This window comes from Macaca thibetana, chromosome 20, assembly GCF_024542745.1.
Source record: "Macaca thibetana thibetana isolate TM-01 chromosome 20, ASM2454274v1, whole genome shotgun sequence".
Lineage (NCBI taxonomy): Eukaryota > Metazoa > Chordata > Mammalia > Primates > Cercopithecidae > Macaca > Macaca thibetana.
In genome coordinates this window covers 61045507-61052713 of record NC_065597.1, presented here as the reverse complement: position 1 = coordinate 61052713, position 7207 = coordinate 61045507, and the positions used below count along the sequence as shown (strand labels likewise).

The window sequence follows — 7207 nt, the reverse complement described above, 5'->3', positions numbered from 1 at the left end:
GAGGCACGGGAATCGCTTGAACACGGAAGGCAGAGGTTGCATTGAGCCAAGATCACACCACTGCACTCCAGCCTGGGTGAGAGCCAGACTCCGTCTCTCTCTCTCTGTCAGTATGGAGAGAGATGATTGTCCCCAGTCTCTCTCTCAGTCGAGAGAGAGACACACACAGAGAGAGAGAGAGAGAGAGAGAGACATGGAAGCTGGGCGCAGGGCTCACACCTGTAATCCCAGCGCTTTGGGAGGCCAAAGCGGTTGGATCATCTGAGGTCAGGAGTTCAAGACCAGCCTGGCCAACATCATGAAACCCCATCTCTACTAAAAATACAAAAAATTCCCCGGGTATGGTGTTGGGCGCCTATAATCCCAACTATTCAGGAGGCTGAGGCAGGAGAATCGCTTGAACCTGGGAGGCGGAGGTTGCAGTGAGACAAGATCACACCACTGCACTCCAGCCTGGGCAACAAGAACAAACCTCGTCACACACACACACACACACACACACAGACACACAATTAACCAGGCATGGTGGCACGTGTGTGTAGTCTCAGCGACTCGGGAGGCTGAGGCACAAAAATCGCTTGAATCTGGGAGGCAAAAGTTGCAGTTAGCCAAGATTGCACCACTGCACTCCAGACTGGGTGACAGAGCAAGACACTATCTCAAAACCGGGTGCAGTGATTCATGCCTGTAATCCCAGCTCTTTGGGAGGCCGAAGTAGGCAGATGACCTGAGGTCAGGATTTTGAGACCAGCCTGGCCAACATGATGAAATCCTGTCTCCACTAAAAATACAAAAAAATTAGCTGGGCATGGTGGTGGGCACCTGTAATCCCAGCTGCTCGGGAGGCTGAGTCAGGAGAATTGCTTGAACCCAGGAGGCGGAGGTTGCAGTGAGCCAAGATCGCGCTATTCCACTCCAGCCTGAGTGACAAGACCGAGACTCCGTTTCAAAAAAAAAAAAAAGACTCTGTCTCAAAAAAAAAAAAAAAAAAAAAAAAAAAACAGAAAGAGAAGTCTTGATCTGTGATCTTGGAAAAAGCTATTCACATCAAGGATGCCATCTTCTTCTGGCAAAAAACTTCCCTCTTGTGAGATTACGAACCCAAAGTTCAAGGTCCTGAAGTTTTGCTGTAGTGTGGATGGCAAGGACATTCTTTCTCTGATGTTCTCAGAAGATCCAATCTTCAGGTTCTAGATTGTGAAGGAATTGATTGTCCCAAGTCAGTGAGCCATAAAAAGCTTTCAGTACCTGGTGAAAATACACTGTAGCATAATGATCTACTGTTATAATACCAGCCCTCTTGCATGGGAAAGCAACTAAAAAATATGCATTGAAAATGACAATTGACAATTGAAATGTTTAAATGGCCCATGAGGTAGCCAAATGCACCTGAAGCTTTGTCTTCCCAGGAATACGGATTTGACAAACCAAACATTGGCTATGAACTATTTTAGCAATTTATAAGTCAGCACACCAACACATATTTAATTTGGATCATTTTATCTTTTCCATGATGAGTCATGGAATGCAGAGCCTTTTATTTTTCGTTTTTAGACAGAGTTTCGTTCTTGTTGCCCAGGTTGGAGTGCAATGGCGCTATCTCAGCTCACCGCAATCTACGCCTCCTGGGTTCAAGCGACTCTCCTGCCTCAGCCTCCCAAGTAGCTGGGATTACAGGCATGTGCCACCACGACCCGCTAATTTTTTGTATTTTTAGTAGAGATGGGGTTTCTCCATGTTGGTGAGGCTGATCTCGAACTCCCGACCTCAGGTGATTTGCCCGCCTCAGCCTCCCAAAGTGCTGGGATTAGGAGCGGTGTGAGCCACTGCGCCCAACTGCAGAATTTTTTTTTTTTTTCTCTCTCTTTTTTGAGACGGAGTCTCGCTCTGTCGCCCAGGCTGGAGTGCAGTGGCGCGATCTCGGCTCACTGCAAGCTCCGCCTCCCGAGTAGCTGGGACTACAGGCGCCCGCCACCTCGCCCCAGAATTTTTAATAACAAACGCTTTAAGGAGTCAGGAAGGACAAGGTGGCCATCTTGATTCTCCATGAGTCCATGGTTAACATCGGACTTATGTGCTCTTGAATATCCGTTGTTTCTCTAATTTACGTGCATAGCATTGATACTTAATGGGTTATCATAGGTAATTTGACTTAGACTTTGGAGTTCATTCAGATTGTATATCTAGGCTGGGCAAGCCCACAAAAAAATTAGCTGGGCATGGTGGCACAAGCCTGTAATCCCAGCTACTTGGGAGGAGGTGGGAGAATCCCTTGAACCCGGGAGGAGGAGGTTGCAGTGAGGGGAGATCTCTCCACTGCACTCCAGCCTGGGCGACAGAGTGAGACCTTGTTTCAAAAACAATAAAAAAGACAGGCGTGGTGGCTCACGCCTGTAATCTCAGCACTTTGGGAGGCCGAGGCGGGCAGATGACAAGGTCAGGAGATCGAGACCATCCTGGCTAACACGGTGAAACCCCGTCTCTACTAAAAATACAAAAAATTAGCCAGGCGCGGTGGCGGGTGCCTGTAGTCCCAGCTACTCGGGAGGCTGAGGCAGGAGAATGGCATGAACCCAGGAGGCGGAGCTTGCAGTGAGCTGAGATCCCGCCATTGCACTCCAGCCTGGGCGACAGAGCGAGACTCCATCTCAAAAAAAAAAAAAAAATAAATAAATAAATAAATAAATAAATAAATATAAAAAATAAAAAGCTGGTATGCTCCATTAATTCCTGCAGGCCCAACAAAGGCAGCCTAGGAATTCTAGATGAATGGAATGAATAACAACTTGCTAGGAATACATAGGAAACAAAATGACTATTCACAGAACCCAATAAAAGCCTTCCACTAGAAACTAAAAAAAAAAAAAAAAAATGGTTATATGTATATGCATACACAAGCAAAGCCAGAAGCCAGAAGAGAATAAATAGCAAATGAATGAAAATTAGAAGGAAAAACAAATAAATAGGAAACCGTCTCTAAATTTTTTTTTTACTCAATCTACCCTGAATGCTACAGCATTACCCAGGGCCCCAGAAAATACACATAATACTTTATTTCTGATACACAATTCAATGTCCTTAAGTCCACCAATATCACCATACATTCTGTGCAATCAAGACATTTACTCAGCTGGGCACAGTGGCTCACACCTGTAATTCCAGCACTGTGGGAAGCCAAGGCGGGTGGATCACCTGAAGTCAGGAGTCGGAGACCACCCTGGCCAACATGTCGAAACCCCATCTCTACTAAAAATACAAAAATTAGCCCGGTGTGGAGGCACACGCCCATAATCCCAGGTACTTGGGTGGCTGAGGCAAGAGAATTGCTTGAGCCTGAGAGGCGGAGGTTGCAGTGAGCCCAGATTGCGCAACTACACTCCAGCCTGGGTGATAGAGGGAGACTCCATCTCAAAGAAAAAAAAAAAAGATTGTACACCTAAAGTTAACGTTGGCATGTCCTTGATTACAGGAGGCCAGCAAATAATTTACTTATGAATAATATGCGGGTGGCAGCCCTTCCCAGATGCCTGACGCATTTTCTTGCTCAGTAGACAGCTATCTGGCTGTTACATGATGTTAGGAACAGCTATTCATTTGGAAAAGGGTGTTGCAATGACCTTCCCTTTTGCATAAGAAGATGGGGGTGCTGGGATCCTGAGATTTTAAATTTTCCTTTACAGCGTACCCATATGTGCTCAATATTGAAAAGACATGACAATTGGTCAGGCGTGGTGGCTCACACCTGTAATCCCAGCACTTTGGGAGGATGAGGTGGGCGGATCAGAAGGTCAAGAGATCAAGACAATCCTGACCAAAATGGTGAAACCCCGTCTCTACTAAAAATACAAAAATTAGTTGGGCATGGTGGTGGGCGCCTGTAGTCTCAGCTATTCAGGAGGCTGAGGCAGGAGAATCGCTTGAACCCAGGAGGCGGAGGTTGCAGTGAGCCGAGATCGCACCATTGCACTCCAGCCTAGCAACAGAGGGAGACTCTGTCTCAAAAAAAGAAAAGAAAAGAAAAGAAAAAAGAAAAGAGATGTCAATTGCAGTGCAAAATATCTGTTCCCTTTTGGTCCCCAGTGCCACTGCTACCCCATTCATCACCAATTTTTGTTGATGTCTATTCTTGACTACTTTTTTTTTTTAGAGATGGAGTCTCACTCTGCTGTCCAGGCTGGAGTGCAGTGGTGTGATCTCAGCTCACTGCAACCTCTGCCTCCAGGTTCAAGCGATTCTCCTGCCTCAGCCTCCTGAGTAGCTAGGACTACAGGCGTGTGCCACCACATCCAGCTAATTTTTGTATTTTTAGTAGAGATAGGAGTTTACCATGTTGGCCAGGCTGGTCTTGAACTCCTGACCTCAGGTGATCCACCCACCTTGGCCTCCCAAAGTGCTGGGATTACAGGCGTGAACCACCATGCCCGACATTTTTTTTTTTTTTTTTTTTTTTTTTTGAGATGGGGTTTCCCTATGTTATCCAGGCTAAGCTCGAATTTATGTTTATTTTTATTTTATTTATTTATTTATTTATTTTTTGAGATGGAGTTCTGCTCTTGTTGCCCAGGCTGCAGTGCAGTGGCGCAATCTCGGCTCACTGCAACCTCTGCCTCCCAGGTTGGCAGTAGCTGGGACTACAGGTGCCCGCCACTATGCCCAGCTACTTTTTTTTTTTTTTTTTTGAGACGGAGTGTCGCCCAGGCTGGAGTACAGTCGCCAGATCTCAGCTCACTGCAAGCTCCGCCTCCCGGGTTTAGCCATTCTCCTGCCTCAGCCTCCCGAGTAGCTGGGACTACAGGCGCCCGCCACTTCGCCCGGCTAGTTTTTTGTATTTTTTGGTAGAGACGGGGTTTCACCGTGTTAGCCAGGATGGTCTCGATCTCCTGACCTCGTGATTCGCCCGTCTCGGCCTCCCAAAGTGCTGGGATTACAGGCTTGAGCCACCGCGCCCGGCCGACCAGCTACTTTTTGTATGTTTGGTAGAGATGGGGTTTCACCACGTTGACCGCACTGGTCTCAAACTCCTGACCTTAGGTGATCCGCCCACCTCGGCTTCCCAAAGTGCTAGGATTACAGGTGTGTGCCACTGCACCCGGCCTGGGCTTGAATTTCTGACCTCAAGCGATCCTTCCTCCTCAGGCTCCTGAGTTGCTGAAATTACAGGTGCACATCACCTTGTACGGCACTAGAAACATGATTTTGTCACAACCCCAGACCCCTCTCATTCCCTTTCATAGGAAGACACTGTGCACCAGAGAAGCTTAAGCCAAGAACTAGGGAAACCAAGATTTAAACTCATTTCTGTTGGGTGCCAAACCTCTCTCTGCCTCCTTCTATTGGACGTGGCTGGGTGCGGTGGCTCACGCCTGTGATCCCAGCACTTTCGGAGTCCTAGGTGGGTGGATCACCTGAGATCAGGAATTTGAGACCAGCCTGGCCAACATGGTGAAACCCTGGGTCTACTAAAAATACAAACAATTAGCTGGGCGTGGTGGCGGGTGCCTGTAATCCCACCTACACTGGAGGCTGAGGCAGGAGAATCGCTTGAACCCGGGAAGCAGACGTTTCAGTGAGCGGACAGCATGCCATTGCACTTTAGCCTGGGAAACGAGTGAAAGTCCATCTCAAAAAAATTGAAGAAAAAAAAAAGAAAGAAAAAAGAAAATCGGCCGGGCGCGGTGGCTCACGCCTGTAATCCCAGCACTTTGGGAGGCCCAGGTGGGCGGATCACAAGGTCAGGAGATCGAGACCACGGTGAAACCCCATCTCTACTAAAAATACAAAAAATTAGCCGGGCGCGGTTGTGGGCGCCTGTAGTCCCAGCTACTCGGGAGGCTGAGGCAGGAGAATGGCGTGAACCCGGGAGGCGGAGCTTGCAGTGAGCCGAGATCGCGCCACTGCACTCCAGCCTGGGCGACAGAGCGAGACTCTGTCTCAAAAAAAAAAAAAAAAAAAAAGAAAATCAGAGGCTTTGGTCCCTTTGTCTGCAACACTCTGGAGTAATTCTGTCCCTGCCTGAACGTGATCTCCTCAGGGCAAAGTCTGGGTCTCCTTCCTCTTGTGTGCTCAGCCCTGGCCTATCTGTGCCACACTAGGTGCTCAGTGAAGGCTTGCCCATGGAAAGTATGGGTTTCAGGCATACCAAGACTTGGAGCTGCAGAGGCTGTGAGTGACAAGCCTTGGAGTGCTATGCCCACCAGGAAATGGGTCTATCTCAGAGTTGGGCCAATAAGCTGGGCTCCCTCCGACGCCAGTGCTCATAACTCCCCTACCCAGGGTGGACCCCTGCAGATGGTCAAGTATGTTGGCTCCATACTTGCCTTGAGTAGCTGGGCACAGTGGCAGGGCGTGATGGTGAGAGGTGACAACGTGCTAGCAGCTCTCGCTAGCTCTCGGCGCCTCCTCGGCCTCGACGTCTGCTCTGGTGGACGTCTGCTCCTCGTCTGCTCGACGTCTGCCCTTCAGCCCGCCGCTGCGCTGTGGGGGCCCCTCTCTGGGGCTGGCCGAGACCGGAACCGGATCCCTCTGCTCTTGGGGAGTTGTGGGGCGAGAGGCGCGGGCCGGAGCCGAGGCTGAGCGCGATGCTCGCGGGCCGGCGCAGGTTCCGGGTGGGCGCGGACTCGGCGGGCCCCCTACTCTGCGCGGCCGGCGGGCGCCTGCTGGGCTTGATCTGGGGACGAGCTCCCTCTGCTGCCGGAGTGCCCGGGCTAGGTCCCGCAGTCCCTCAAGTGCCATTGAGAGGTGAAGCCGGCTGGACTTCTGGGTCGGGTGGGGGACCTGGAGAACTTTTCTGTCTACCTAAAGGTTTGTAAACGCACCAATCAGCATTCTTTGTGTAGCTAAAGGTTTGTAAATGCAGCAATCAGCACTCTGTGTCTACCTAAAGGTTTGTAAACGCACCAATCAGCACTCTGTGTCTAGCTAATCAGGGTATGGGACTAGGAGAACTTTTGTGTCCAGCTAAAGGGCTCTAAAAGCACCAGTCAGCGCTCTGTGTCCAGCTAAAGGTTTGTAAACGCACCAATTAGCGCTCTGTCAAAATGGACCCATCAGCTCTCTGTAAAACAGATCAATCAGCGTTCTATAAAAATGGACCGGCCGGGCGCGGTGGCTCAAGCCTGTAATCCCAGCACTTTGGGAGGCCGAGACGGGTGGATCACGAGGTCAGGAGATCGAGACCATCCTGGCTAACACGGTGAAACCCCGTCTC

The 7207-nt window shown here is 49.7% G+C and overlaps 1 protein-coding gene across 1 annotated transcript in view; it reads left to right on the top strand.

The window, feature by feature from the left end:
* Positions 1-7207, top strand: part of NTAN1 (N-terminal asparagine amidase) — a 215455-nt gene that overhangs the window by 71529 nt on the left and 136719 nt on the right. The gene's annotated exons all lie outside the window — the stretch shown is intronic.